This window comes from Pipistrellus kuhlii, unplaced genomic scaffold (genome assembly GCF_014108245.1).
Source record: "Pipistrellus kuhlii isolate mPipKuh1 unplaced genomic scaffold, mPipKuh1.p scaffold_m20_p_6, whole genome shotgun sequence".
Lineage (NCBI taxonomy): Eukaryota > Metazoa > Chordata > Mammalia > Chiroptera > Vespertilionidae > Pipistrellus > Pipistrellus kuhlii.
The window spans coordinates 33,138,820-33,154,870 of record NW_023425562.1 but is presented as its reverse complement, the minus strand read 5'-3'; positions in this window follow the sequence as shown (position 1 = coordinate 33,154,870).

The window sequence follows — 16,051 nt, the reverse complement described above, 5'->3', positions numbered from 1 at the left end:
TTTTTTTTTCTTGAAGTTTCTGGGAAAGAAGTTATTTCTTTCCTTCTGAATGTATAATGCAACACACCGTATAAAAGGCAGCCTTGTAGAGGAACTGACACCATAAGAGACAGACAGGATGAACTGGAAGAAACATGTCCTTGACAACATCACTGAGCCCTTGAATCAAATCAATTCTGAAGCCTGAACTACAGCTGGACTTCCCCATTAAATAAACCAATAAATCCCCTTCGTTGCTTAAACCAGTTTTGGTGTTTGTTGTTTGTAATATAAGTTAGGATCTGTGTTATAAATAATGGAAAACCCAATTCAAATTGGTTTAGTATCTTTAGAATACAGAAGAAAGTGTTACGACTGGTGTGCAGAGTTTCCAGTGAACAGGAAGTGTTACACGTTCCAGTGTCCCAAGGATTTCACATTCTCTACTAAAATTTTATTTTAATATTTCAAGTTTTAAATATTACAAAACATATAGATGTGAACCATAGCAACTTTTTTTTTTTTTTTTTTTTTTAACTATGGTAAGAAATATCCTTTGAGGAGCCTTGACTATCTTTGTCATCAACTAAGCTACTTCTTTGAACCACTATTGGCTTAGAACTAACTGCTCTACCCTGAATTAAAAAAAAAAAAAAAAGTTGTAACCTAATCAGTTGGGCTCAGTGGATAGAATGTGGGGCCTGTGGACCAAAACGTCTGAGGTTCGATTCCAGTGAAGGGCATGTCACTCCATTGGAGGCTCCTCCCTGGTCTGGGCCCTGCTGGGGGCATGTGCATGCAGGAGGCAATCAATTGGTGTTTTTCTCTCACATAGATCTTTCTCTGTCTTTCACTCTCTCTTCCACTCTTTCTAAAAATCAGTGGAAAAATATTCTTGGGTGAGGAATTAAAAATTTTGCTATTCCCTATATTGATGAAAATTAAGATAAAACTCAATAAAAAGCCATTCTGGATGACAGTTTGGTTGTTGTTGCAAAATTAAGCACATTCTTCCCATAAGATCAAGCAAATCAGGCTCCTTAGAATTTATCCAAAGGAGTTGAAAGCTTATGTTCACACAAAAATCTGCACACCCATGTTTTATTTATAATTTCCAAAACTTGGGAGCAACCAAGATGTCCTTTAGTACATGAATGGATAAATAAAATGTGATACATCCAGACAATAGAATATTATGCGACGTTAAGAAGCAATGAGCTTTTAGCAAGAAAAGCCATGGAAGACACTTAATTGCATATCACTCAGTTAAAGGAGCCATATACTCTTTTGTCTGTGGAAACCAGATGCTCCGTCCTTTAGTGAACTGGGAAAATAAATGATGCTCTTAGTATTAACTATCTTGGGATTGTGATTTTGCAGGGGGCACATCTTGCTCACATAACTTTTATAATTATGTAAGGAGCTGATAATCCCACTCGCAGATTTTATCTTCTGATTATTTATTGTGCTTCAATAGAGATGGTAAAGGAGAAGAAACAAAATTGTGAACCAGTTCAATTTGCTGATTGCTAGGTATCCTGGTGGAAAGGCTGGTGAAAAAGGAAATTGAGCCCTAGCTGGTTTGGCTCAGTGGATAGAGTGTTGGCCTGCGGACTGAAGGGTCCCAGGTTTGATTCTCGTCAAGGGCACATGCCTGGGTTGCAGGCTAGATCCCCAGTAGAGGGCTTGCAGATTCTCTCTTATTATTGATGTTTCTATCTTTCTATACCTCTCCCTTCCTCTCTGAAATCAATATGGCCATGAAATTGGGCCTGGTTATAGATCTAAGAATGCTGAGGACAGCATGCTTGACCAGAGCCTACCCTAGATACTATCTTCATTTGTTCTTAAATCCTCATCTTTAGTTTATGTGTGTTTTGATATGAACATAATTTTGTTGTAAATTCAGCTTGCCATTCACAGTCAAGTACAAGAGAATAGATTAAAAAAAAAAAAATTCTCACCAAAGGACATGCTTATTGATTTTTTTAGAGAAGGGGAAGGGAGAAAGAGAGTGAAAGTGAGACAGAGAGAGAAAGAAGAACATCAGTATGAGAGAGACACATTGTTTGGTTGCCTCCTCATACACCCCAACTAGGGCTGGGGATCAAACCTGCAACCCAGGTATGTCCCCCTGACCGGAATCGAACACTTGTCCCTTTGATTCTTGGGCCAGAGCTCTAATCACTGAGCCCCGCCTACCAGGGCTATACCACATTTTCTTTATGTGCTTATCTGTCAGTGCACACTTATGTTGTTTCCTCCTCTTGGCTATTTTGAAAAATGCTTCATTGCACATGGGAGTACCAGTATTTCTTATCTTCATTGTGTTTTAATCAGTGTAAATATGGCTAATAAATAACTGTGTGTATTTTTGGAAATAGATACAGTTTAACTGTGACATAAATGTAATAGAATAATTTTACCTGTTTTTCAGGCTCTTCTCTATTGAAATGACTACCTTAGATTACCCAGCTGGCAATGCAGGCAACATGCTAACTTTTCAGAGAACTAAATGCATTCTGGGAGAATGTGAGATGGCCTAGGCTCTATACTGGATGCTTTAGGAGGGTCAGTGGCACATAGTGCTACTTCATTGGCCTCCATAGGGCTGCATTCCATCAGCAGAGTAAAGAAAAACACCACTGGGGAAAGAAGGCTCTGAGACTGAGTAAATATTTGTCAGCAGGGTCCGTGCCCCTCCAGGCAGAGAAGCCTGGGGCAGCCAGCTTTGAGGATGTCTCTATTAAGAGCCAAGGATTGAGTTTTGTGTGCTAGCAATGCTGCTAGCGACATCAGCAGGCTCTGCTGATTCTGGAATCTATTATCTCGTTTGCTAAATCTTAGTTGTTGGGGATTTAGTTCTCGTTCTTGATTAGAGCATTTCTGAGGCTTTTACTTACACAATCTTGTTTTGCTTCAGGGAGAAAAATGGGAATGTTCAGGTTACAGTAGTTTCCCTTTGTGAGGAGCAAATAGCTTGGTTTAATATGCAGGTGGAAAGGGAAAAAAAGGGAGAAAATAGCCAAGTGCTGGCCCTACCGCCATATATTTCTAACAAGCTCCAAGTACTACTGGTTTTTCAGTTTTGCTTCCTTTGCTAATCAAACCTGTGAGAGGGAGAATAAGGATAATGCTTCCCTGGATATAGGCAGACCTAAGTGTATAATCACCTACAAATGTCCTTAGGCTATTTGTTCCTCTAGTCTAGAGGCTTCATTGAGCACCTACGCATATTGTGAATTCCTTTTACCCCATTGTGGTGCTAGACTAAACATTCCTTTTGTTCTAAAATTTTGTGACTCTCCAGTCATCTGTGATAATGAGAAGTGGCTTCTCTTATATTTTAAATGTGTGAGCTGCTGTGGATCTTTCTTCTCTAGAGATGCTGCTCGGGAAGGGTCAGGATAGGGTTATGGGCAGGAGCATTCAACAAGGACCACTGAGAAACAGCTGAGGAGGGAGAGGAGGGCACCAGGAAAGGGGCAGTGAATGGGCCTCACGTTCGATGAATTGGCAAGGTGGTGCTGTGATTTATTAGTGATGTTTGGACACGATATTTGATGCCGGGTTTTACTTTGTGATCCCCCCCCCCCTGCCCCCCACGAAGCTAGGAAACCAGCCTTTTATTGGTCTGTTCTGCAGAGTATTGCCTCCAGGGTACTGTATTTTGGTCTTCACATCTTAAGGTGTATGTGGTAAAATTGGAAAGGGACCACAGATGAGCAATGGAATTGATTAAAGGCATGAAAAATAGGACTTATGAGATCTCAGAGGAAATGTGCCTGTTTTACGAGGGAGGAAATACTGAAAGGATGCTTAGTAGGCTTTAAAATATTAAATGTATTATTTAAATGGCATTGATAATCTCTTCTTAAATAGACCTAAGAAAACTAATGAATAGAAAATATTTAAATTAGATAAAAAAAAAGAGTACCTTTTCCATAGGAATGGTGACTGGACATGGGGATGGGTTTCTGAAGGAAATTGAAGGATTCTCCCCCCCAGCCCCCCCCAAGTATTGATGGACAGGCTAGATGGCCAATGGGTTTGATATTGGAGGTGTGAGTCCACACCCTTGAGGCCCCTCCCAAAACCTACATTCTGTGGTCTCAGATATTCCTTTCACTCATAGGATGATGTTAACAACATACTCTTCTGGATTAGGGGGGTTGGGATACCTTCCTTACCTATCTTAATATTTATTTCCCTCTTAAGTTTTTCCATTTAGTTATTTGCTCCATGTTTTAGGGTTTACTGGTATGTACTGGTTCCCTTGATATAAGCAGCCTGTTGACTATTGTTGGGAGCATGGGTCAGTTCTGGCCACAGTAAGTGAAAACTCAGTGGTGGAATAAAACCACATCTGTGTGTATTGGAAGGGACAGAATCGTTTGGCATAGCCACTGGATGACCTGACACACTTAGACAGAAAGGTGTAACAAGAAGACTGGCTGGACTTTGATGACTATGGTTTGCAGTCCAGTCTCTGCATTTACTAGCTGGGTGAACTTGGGTGAGCCACTCAGATTTTCTGAATCTCACATTTTTCCTCTATAAAATGAGGATGAAAATAACAATACTTAAATCACCGGGATTTTATGAGATTTAAATGAGCTGAGAAAGTTCTCCATAAACTGCATTCCCATGCAGAGATCAGTCTTAGTCACTGCTGACCAGAGTTAACCTTTTGTTCATAATTATCTAGCTTCTGGTGTTCCCAGTACTGTTCTCTGCTTCTTGCTCCCTGATGCCTAGACCCTCGTGGGGCTTCTGGTTTCTAATTTCCTCCTCCCAACAAAGATTCAGGCCTTCTCAAGTCTATCTGTATGTAGCCTTCCTTTGCCTCATTCTTTCAGTGTCCGAATCCCAAAAAAGTGACAATAAGTGGGTGGTAGTGGGATTGATCAGAAAATCTCTTGTCACTTGTATTTTAAATGGGCAGCCTTTGCCAGATAACCCCATGTCCTGATCCAGGTAAAATGCATGATCTCTTTGAAAAGGTTCTTTAAAAAATGAAGGTAATACTCTCGATGACTGGAACCCCAGGCTTCTTTGAGAAGCCTGTGGGGGATTTCTTCTGGTAGAGACCCCATTGGCCCCTAGGTTATATACCATGGACACCTGTGTGTACGGCTTAATGGGAATGGCACCGCCTGAGGAGAAGTCAGGGATGGGGGAGCACAGTTTTTCTTATCTTTCCTCCAACATGCACACTTATATACTCATACACAGCCTCTCTGAGGAGAACAGTTAATTCATAGAGATTAGGCTGGGTGCAAGTAGAAGAGCTAAATTCTGAACATTTGTCAGTAAAATAATGCTGCTTCTTAAAATAGCTCAAGGATGTTTCTGTGCAAGGTGCTTTCTGTGGCCATTTGCATATATATTAATTATATATGTATATATAATCTAGGTCTATGCTAAAGGTATATCTTTAGCAACAGTATGCATAAAAACACATATTCAAGCACCTGCCCAAATATAAGTCATGAGACAAAAATGATTGAACTCACATACGTTACAATATTTATGTCATAAGGATAGCTAAACTTAGCTACAACATCTAATTTGCAGTGACGTCTTTCCCTAACAAGTTTTATAAGAGGGATGATTTAAGTCAAGGAAGAGCAGTGACTCATTCACATGGTGGGCCAGTGGCTGAGCTAAGTTTAGAAGGGATGCTAGGATCTTCCAGGGCTTAGAGTTTTACCATGAAGTCATTTTGCTCTTCCACAGTTTAAAAAAAAAATCATTTATTTAGGTAAAACCAGGAACTTGTAATGCAATAGCAAAATTCTCATTTCCTTATTTAATTAGTTCATTTTATAGAGATCTCTGTTTTGGGTTCTATTTTTGGAAGCCATTCAAATAGTTTGGGCTTAGTTTGGTTATTTTGCAATTCATGGTATGAGATTTTACTAACTTGATTTTTATCTTTAAATTATGCTAAAGGTAAAGGCCTCCAGCAATTAGGTGGAAATGGAGAGTCAATTGGGAAGAGTAAGAACCATTTTTTTTTGCCCAAAAGGGAGGAGTCAATAATCTGAATAATACAATTGTTCAACATTCATTCAAAAACCTTTCACTTATTAAGAGCTAGGTAGGTACTGGGGTGGTAAGGGAGATAAATTATCTTCAAGGAGCTCCCTTATTATGGGAGGAAGATAGAAATGCAAACAAGTAAAACAAGAAATTGTGATACAGGAAGAGAGGCATAACTGAAGTGTATTTAAAAACAATACTGTGGGGCTGGCCAGAGTGGCTCATTGGTTAAGCGTTGACCTATGAACCAGGAGGTCATGGTCAATTCCCATTTGGAGCACATGCCTGGGTTGTGGGCTTGATCCCCAGAGTGGGGCATGCAGGAGGCAGCTGATCAATGAGTCTCTCTCATCATTGATGTTTTTAGATCTCTCTTCCTTTCTCTTTGAAATCAATAAAAACATATTTAAAAAAAACCCCCACACATTACTGTGGCGAACTGGGAGGAGGGCCTGAGAAGTTTAAGAGCTGGAAGGCTTATACACTTTTTCACATGCCTCATGCACCATGGGATAGGGCAATGGTACATTTTACAAGTCAAGATTTCCAGACTCTTGATCTAGACCACTAATCAAAATATCAGGGTTGGAGAGAACTCAGACATCAACATTTTAAAAGCACTCCAGGTTAAGCCAAGATTGGGCATCAGTGGTTTAGGCAAAGTGTGGGTCCTGGACCAGCAGCATTAGCTTCATCTGGAATTTGTTAGAAATGCAAATCCCTGATTCCTACTTCAGACCTGCTGAATTAGAACTTCTGGAGATGGGGCCCAACCATCTGTGCTTTTGAGAGGGCAGGGCGGGGCGAGGATGAGCTCCCAACTCCACCCCGCAGGGCGGAGTTATCCCTAGCCCTCACCCAACCAATCAGGGTTAGCCGAGGCAGTGACATCACCACCGACCGGAGTAAAACCCCTGGACTGGGAGAAGTTCGTGCTCTCTCCACCATGCTGCCGGCGTGGGTGGGAGGGGCCCATGCTAGCATGGAGAAGGCTCTTTTGTTTATTGCATTGGACTCGGCTCCCTGGTGGTCCTTGGGGATCACGAAGTCTGGGCATAACACTTTCACAATCTCTTAGGTAAGCATGCTAACGTTGAGACATCTTTGGTCTCCAAGCTTCACTGATTTTCCAACTGGGACAACTGCTACCATTACCCCATATGACTACAAAAAGTCTCTTCTTTTCTTTTGGTCTGGATAATTCCTCACTAGTTGCAGCCTGGTCAGATTGGAATTTTCAAAAGGACCTTTACAGAAGGAAAGCAAAAAAGGAACAAATAATATTCTAAAGAATAAAAGCCATTGGTTGTTTAGTATACCAATAACTAAATGTTAACTTAAGTCCATTTACTTATTCGTTTAACACATTTTGCATTGACTATTAGAGACACAAAGATAAACTATAAATGCCTCTACTGTGAAGGGCTCAGGGTTTTATTTATAGAAAAAGTGTATAAGCCTTCCAGCTCTTAGAAAACAGTTAAGCTCTAAGGATAAAGAGATTTTCTTAGATAAAATCCATTAAACATTCAAATGATGAATATTTTACTCCTACTTAATTGTATTTTACTTAGAAGGTTACAATTACCTTGTTATTTTGTACATCAAAGAAAGCCTTGCTTATTCTGGCACATTCTGAATTTTGTTTAGAAAGTATTTCACTTGGGAACAAGCAACAACGAAAAGTCTGATGACTCTTAACTCAGGAGTGATTGCTACCCAGAAGGTCATCTTGTCCCAAAATGTTCATTGTGTTTTCACTTCTCAACTCTAGTAGTCCTCCATCTTTTGCCATGAAGGACAAAATGCTCATCCCACTCTCTCAAATTTTCAGGGAATACTAAAGCTTGTGTGGGAAGCCTTGCTAAGACGGAAACGTTTCTTGTCCAAGTGTTTGATTTCTAACCAAGGTCTTAAAGCAAGTACGTGGGTCAGTTAACTTCAGCCTCTTACATTGGTTTCCCAGAAGCAGATTCTGAGAAGAGGACTCTTGGAAAGACATTCATTTATTAGGAAGCATCCTTTGGTAGGGGGTTTGGAAGTGTGACTTATAAGCGGAAGAGGCCAAGGGAGGGTGTGGTAGGAAACAAAGTCCACTGGGTTACAGAGCAGCAGCGCTTTATCCTCTGTTCTTGTTGCTTGTGCATGGGGTTAGGATGTCCCCAAGGGGCATCAATTTGGGTTCAGGCAGCTGGATTGCCGGCCACCAGAGGAGAAACACAGGTACTTGCAGTTGGGAGTGAATGTGCAGTGGGATCCAGTGAGCATGAACATGGTGAGGGGATTTGAGGTCAGGTGAACAGGTTGTTGACAGCAGCCCCCAGAAAATAGGTGAGGGAAAAGAGCTGGATTCCCTCAGGCAGAAGAGGAAGACATTTTCATCCAGTTGAGCTGATACTCCATGGCTTTCGTTGCATAATCTCTAGAGGCCATCTCATTGCCACATTGCCATCACAGGCAACATCTGGAAAGACTTTTTTTTTCTTTTTTTTTTTTCCTCAGCGGGTTGGGGGGAGACTTTTGGGTGTGGGTGGGAGAAAAGTAATAACAATACTAACATAGTTAAGAAAACTCAAATTTATGTTATGTGACAGGTTCTGCTATATGCATTACAGGTATTTTTGCATTTGGCAAGGCCCACAGAATTTTACGTTGCTAGTCTCAGGTTGTAGAAAAGCTAGGGCTTAAATTGTAGACTGAGAGTAAGTTCATGTTCTTGGTCACTGTGCAAAGCTCCACACACTGTCTCAGACCTGCAGATCAAAGCCTTAGCTTTTCTTTGCAAATAGGAGGGCACCTGAAGGCAGACTTTTTCATAAGGATGAAAAAACAGTTATTTTTTAGGGCACCATTTTCTAAACAATACTTATGGTTAGTAATTATATATGTTTTTACTTGTCCATGTCTGAATACCTCAGTCTAAGTTACATTAGACCAGTGTTTTTCAACCTTTTTTGGGCAAAGGCACACTTGTTTCATGAAAAAAATCACGAGGCACACCACCATTAGAAAATGTTAAAAAATTTAACTCTGTGCCTATATTGACTATATATAAAGTAATTCTCTTGAATAGGAATCAAATAAACACAAAGAAAGTATTTTATAATTACTTTATTATGAAATATTAAGTAAACAAAATAGTGAAAAATTATAAAATTCTTGTCTGCACCTACGGCACACCAGGCAACATCTCGCGGCACACTAGTGTGCCGCGGAACAGCGGTTGAAAAACGCTGCATTAGACCAAGGGCCAAGCTATTAGTTCAACAATGATTATTGGGTTGTGACTCAATAAGTGGCCTACCCAGCTTCCCCCACTTTCTGTACAATGGCAGACCACAGGGTAGGCTCTTCTTTTTTCCAAAGTGAATTTGAAGATTAAATTTTTTTCTTGATGGCTATGTGAACTTGGACGTGTCATTTATCTATTTGAGCATTATTTCTTCCCGTCTGGTAAAAAGTGGGGATAATTAAACCTGCTTTGAAAAAAGGTGTTGAGATGACTAGATCCAATAATTATATAGTGCTCTAACATACAACAGGACTCAATAGTATTGAATAGGATCTGATACAAAACAAATACTGCTGGCAGAGGAACTTAGTTATTTCCTCTTTGAGTTATACCTAGGGACTTAGGCTCTATGAAGGGTTTTTGACTTTGTCTCCAACAAGCCATGCACATGTCCGAGTCCATGCAGAACCACAGGCCTTGTGGACATTGGCTGCTGTTGAGAGTTGGCAGAGGGCTCCTGGTGAGCCCCACCTGCAGCCTCCCATCAGCTGATGAACTGGATTGAATGTGTTGTCCCTTAGCTTAGATCCTGAAAAGAATAAGGTTCCTGAAGGCACTTTCATTAACCACTTACTATGCATAGGAAGCCAGCAACACTGGAAGCAGAGCGCTATCAACAGGAAAATATTCAAGTAGGTTGAAACGTATTTGTTTCCCTATCCTTCCAGTCCACTCAGAGCACATGCCTGTTGTCGTGGTAACAGAAACAAGAGCAAGTTTTTGAGTGCCCAAGATGCTTTTGCACCAGAAAAAGAGTGAGGTTGAATTGAAATGTGGGCTTACAACAAAATACCTCCACTCTCTATATGTAGAGGGCAGATCTCAGGACTGTGCCTCAGTCTATTCCCCAAAGTAAGCATAGACAGCATTTGAATCTGAAAGAAAGGAAGATAAAGGGTGATAGAGGAAAGAGGTTTTCCTCTTGTCCCCTTGTTCCTTCCCAAGTGATTTCATCTGTAGTATGAAGCAGTCCTACGAAAGGGGAGCACTCATTTGAGTTGTCTCCCGTCAGGCTGTAGAGAAGCAGGGCTTTATCCTCTGCACCTGTCCGTCATGCATGGGTTTAAGCTGTCCCTTGGGGGTATCAATTCAGGTTCAGGGGCATTCCCTGGCTTTGCGAATGCTCAGGACATGCTTCTGGGAACACTTTGATTCTTTATTGGGCTCATGAACTATAACCCAAACACATAACTGTTTTGAGGAAATTTATAACTCCCTCCTCAGCTCCATATTTCAAAAACACACAGGTTAGGTTTGTTCTTTAAACATAGGGTGGAACTAAACAAATAAACAGGAGTGAGTTTGGTTTGGAGTTTAGTGAGGAAGAGTGAATTTTACTGATTTTTCCTCCCTGACCCAAACTGTGCTCCCTACTCTGAGACTCTCCTTCAGTTTGGACACCTTTTTCCTCTGCTTCAGTCCTGATGCTAATGTCTATGTACCTTCTCATTTCTGTCCTTTTCTGTCTGTCGCTTTCTTTGCGAGGTGTAACAGACGCTCACTCATAGCAGACTCCCAGCACCAGTGTACACTGTACATGCCCCATGCTCTGACTTGCCACCACTCCCTTGGGAATCTCCATGACACGGCCCCAGTTCCTTCATCCCTTCATGGGGCATAGGCTGCCTGATTCCAGGGGACCCTAAATCCATAGTATCTTTCCTTTTCCATGTATGTGTTTCAAAGCATCAGCCCCCTCAAATAATCTCTCTGTTTAACCCAATAAATAATTATAACTAGAAACTTGGGGTTGGAGGCCAGAGGCCTGAGAGGGTGAAAGGAAGAGAGGAGACAGAGACTGAGAGAGGACTGTCATTCTGGGGGCAGTGGAGTAGTTGGCAGAGAGAGGGTACTCTGCAGGCTGTGGAATCCAGCTGGCCCAGAATGTTGTCTTTTTTGGCTATGCAAACTTGAACAAGTATTGAACTTACCTCTATCTTAGGATGAAGAAACTAATATGCAAATCGACTGAATGGTGGAATGACTGGCAGAATGACCGGTGGAACAACCAATCGCTGTGACACACACTGACCACCAGGGGGCAAATACTCAACACAGGAGCTGCCCCCTGGTGGTCTGTGCGCTCTCACAGGGGGAGTGCTGCTCAGACAGAAGCAAGTGCAGCGGCAGTGGCAGCAGCCTCTTCTACCTCCACTGTAGGCAGGTGGTAAGGAGCAAGGGTCCCCAACCGGGAGAGCCCCAGATTGTGAGAGGGATGTCTGACTGCTGGCCCTGGGGGGATCAGGCCTAAGCCAGCAGGAGGACATCCCCGGAGGGGTTCTGATCTGCAAGAGGGTGCAGGCCGGGCTGAGGAACCCCCATCCAGTGCATGAATTTCATGAACCAAGCCTCTAGTCCATAAAATAAAATAATATTAGTACTTTCTTTAGAGTTTTGAGAATTGAATAGAATATTGTATGCAAATTCCTTGCTGCTATACTGGGCTATGCTAAATGCTCAAAACTTTAATAATATTTATGAATACTATTACCACTGGAGATGAATTTTGTGATGCTCATAATCTGCCTCAAGAGGACCTATTCACCTGGACCAAGCACTCCGTTGCTAAGTTGGAGAACATACAAAATCTCAGAGGTTTAAGTGGGCAGGTTTTCATTTCATTAAGTGTATTCATTGTATTTGGATATTTGAAGTTTAAGAAAAGACTTTGAAGGAAGCATTCTTAAAATTTGCAAAGCCAGGGGGCATGAGACTGAATAGAGGTTCACAAAACATGTCTAAATTCTGAAAAGTTGACCATGAAGCTACCAAACTGTTGTTACTTTCCATCTTGACACATACCTTCTTGGCAACCTGGAATGAAGCCCAGCTGATGTGGCTCAGTGGTTGAGCATCCATCTATGAACCAGGAAGTAAGGGTTTGAGTCCCAGTCAGGGCACATGTCTGGGTTATGGGCATTCTGTGAGTGACATGCCTTGCGTCATCAGTATACTTTGCTGCTATAACTCACAGATAGGATGGATGTGTTTTATTGGGGTGGAAAAAGGAAGGATACGTTTGCTGGAAAGGTGCAATGGGGTGAGGGTAGGACAGTTTCCCCCAAGTAACAAAATAGACTAGACTGCCTCTCATATAACGGAGCTCCTATTTAAAGCCAGTTTTCCTTTTGTAACCTTTGTCGTCACTTAAGAAAGGGAAGAATTAAGAGCCCTTGTTCTGTGCAGGGGTGGGGGTGAGAAGAAAAGCCAGGAGGACCTGAATCCCTTGCATTTCTAAAACTCCAGACTTGGGAACTCAAATGTTGGTTCTTGCACTTGCTCAGTCTGTCCATTGGCAGGTTATTAATAATTCTTTGTTCTCCAATTTCTTTGCCTGTAAAATGATTTGATCATAATATCCTCATAGACTGTTAGGAGAATTAAATAAGTTCTTTGTATAAAGTGCTTAAAATAATGCTAAATAATAAAAATATCATTTGTTATAATTATTACAACTTCAACTATTACCATTTTAATTTTTTTTCATCAAATAGTAGATTCTCTGTAATTTTTACATCCCTTTATGCTCCCAAAATTATACTTTTCCACCTAAATATAACTACCCCAAAAAGATAGGGGCAGAGGAAAAGAATAGCCCTATTGGACTCTATAATTTGATTTACTTGATTATATACTAAAGTAAAATTGGGTATGTTCAGGTCTAGTTGGCTAGACATATGCCTTCTGCCAGCATAAAGAAGCACAATTTTGCCATAAGGAAATGATAGGCAAGCCTTTGGAACTCCTTCCAGTGGGATTTTTGTTAATTTCCTCTTTTCTTTATTTGTGTGTTTTATTCAAGAAACACTTAGTAGCTGTGTATTCTTGGGAAAGCTACTCAAACCCTCTGAATCTCAGTTTTCTCATTTGCTAAATGGCAGTAACAATATTTACCTTGAAGAGTTCTTATTGAAAATAAGTGGAATGACTTTTGTCTGCAAAGCATTTAATCTACTTTCAGTACATAGGAGGGTCTCCCTAAAATTTTCAGTTTTCCTAGTAAATTCTTTAAAAAAAATTAAAAATTCTTTTAAAAATACATTTTTATTTATTTCAGAGAGGAAAGGAGAGGGAGAGAGAAATAGAAACATAAATAATGAGAGAGAATCATTGATCAGCTGCCTCCTGCACACCTTCTACTGGGGATGAAGCCCACAACCTGGGCATATGCCTTTGACTAGAATGGAACCCGGGACCCTTTAGTCCGCAGGTCAATGCTCTATCCACTGAACCATACCAAGTATGGCTTCTTAATAAATTCTTAATGAAAGGTCATTTTCCTTTAAGCACAGAAGATGACAGTGTTACTTGGATATTTAATAATCTTTTCAGCTCCTTTAAGGTAGGAAGGTAGTCTGTTTGATAGCTTTGTGTATTTTCAAGTCTATAGTTATCAGGCATTTGTTAATCTTAAACTACAAGCAAAGTTAAACTACAATCTTAAACTGCTTCAACAATGATTTTACTGATAATATTGAACATATAAACATGCGGATGTCTTTTTTATTTTTATATTTTTGTGGATGTATGTAAACATAGACTAGGTTTGAGGACACTTCTGATATTTACACTTTCTGCTACATTGTCTGACCTTGAGATGCCTTATTTTTAATTCAAAACCTATTTTACCATATATGAATAGGCTTATTAAATGACACCTTTATGCTCCCTTCTAGCAATTAGCTCAAATTATGCTGGATACATTTTGAACTCTAGAGAATTGAGTCTGGAACAAGAGGCTATTAAGATAGCTACTCTGACTGTGGAAATTATCCCTGAAGAAATAGCAAGTAAAATATGTATACACATTCACTTACACACTACAGAGTTGTGTAACCACTTAGAGAGAGCATTTGGGTTAGTCCAGCCCATCTGGAATTTACTTTCTGGCTCTGGATAATCCTAACTATAGTTCTGAATTTTAGTTTCCCCACCTATATTTTAGGGATAAGGATAGAGCTGTGAGCATAAATTGTAAAATAAATGGAGTGCATTATGAATCCAGAAGGGATAAAGTTTTAAAGCGCACAGCTAGTTTGAAAAAATTACTACAAGAATGCATTGGAGGCCAGAAAGAATTTGGACGTTAGGGTGTCTTATCCTAGGAATTGGCAAACGAACAGTAGACTTGATAAAGCTAGACACATTTTGTTTCTTTGGGCAGTGAGTGGCAAATCATACATACCTTGCTCTGCTTCCCAAGTTCCTGATGGTGTAAGCAAAATGATTAACACTCGGCCCAGTTCATGGGCTTTTGCAGGTTCCACTGTGCCTTCTTAGGATTCTGCAGGCCCCTTGCAAAATCTGCTCCACCCAGAGGACTGCCCTGCCATCAGCAGTCACCTCAGCTGACTGGATTCCAAAACATTTTAAGCGTGACCTGCCCTTAAGATGGTAGGGAAACTTTTCTAAGATAATTCCTGTTTCTCTTTAGATTTCTATAAACTCTCATTTAAAATATTTGGCTTATTTTATTTTATTATTTTTTTGCATGTGAGCACTTACATGTCTAATTCTGTTGTTTGAAAAGCTGGAGAAACCCTCTCAGGGTTATTTTGTATTTAAAGCACTCCGAAAGACCTGCCTAGAGCTGGGATGTTCTCAGGGTAGCTTCCTTGGAAGATACTGCCTGGGATCAGGACGAAGTGGTTGGCCTCATCCTGGGGGCTCAACTGACACCACCAATGGGAGACTCTCTTGGTGGCTCTGCCTTGTTGACCTTGCTCCCGCATAGGGGACAGATGGCTGCACCCAACCTGAGCCTGCAGTGTTCTCCTCCTGGGGGAACTTGAGTGGGAGACTTTGGCAGAGACTGAGTGGTTTGGCTCTGGAGTAGGGGTCACTTTCCTCTCATTGAGTGCCTGACCACACAGAGGACCCACTAGCTATGTCCTTCTAACCCCAATCAGCTCATCCAACTGAGCTCATGACCAGTGGAACTGACTGTGTGCAGTGGCCAGCATAGACCCACTCTACAGTCTTTCTTTCAAAGGCTCTGGAAGAAGACCAGGCCACCTCTGGGGGAGACAGAGTAGCTGACAGGTGGAGGAGGTCCTCAGGGAGCCTCAGACCTTTTATAGATCTGCCCCCAGCTCAGAGCTTCAGGAGGCTACGTTATTCCTAGAAGTATAATAGGTTATACACCAGGAAAATCTGGTATATCCTCAGAAGCAGCCCAATGTTCTTTGAAGAAATATCTGAAGTATAGTGTGTGACCTCTTTCAATTTTCCTTCGAGGTCTAGGTGACTGAGTAATTTCTGATGAATATGGCTCTGGAGTCAGCTGACCAGTTTCAACCCTGACTCCTGTACTTTCTTGCTTTGTATCCTTGGGCAAGTTTCCTTATTTCTCTGGCTCTGCTCCATGTTGTAGATGAAAAAGAGCCACATAATAAATCAAGCTCAGGAGTGGCCTCAGTAATGGGCCTTACAAATTCAGAGTCCAGAAGTAACCACATAGGATGGTACAAACATAAAAATTCCTAACTAAAGTCTAGTCTTGGTGGATAGTCAAGTCCTGGACCTGTAGCTTCCTTGACAAAGTTTAATCTTTACCTCAATGAGCCTGTTTATTCTCTTTGTGACACTGTCAACAACACAAAAATCTTTTAACTTGCAATTCCTGAAAATTATTCTGGAAAGAAATAGAGGTTTCCATTTGAAGAAATGTCTGGAAAACCATAATCAAAAGTATATATATTTGGCCGCAAAAAGAAAAGTAAGTAATTTGTGTTT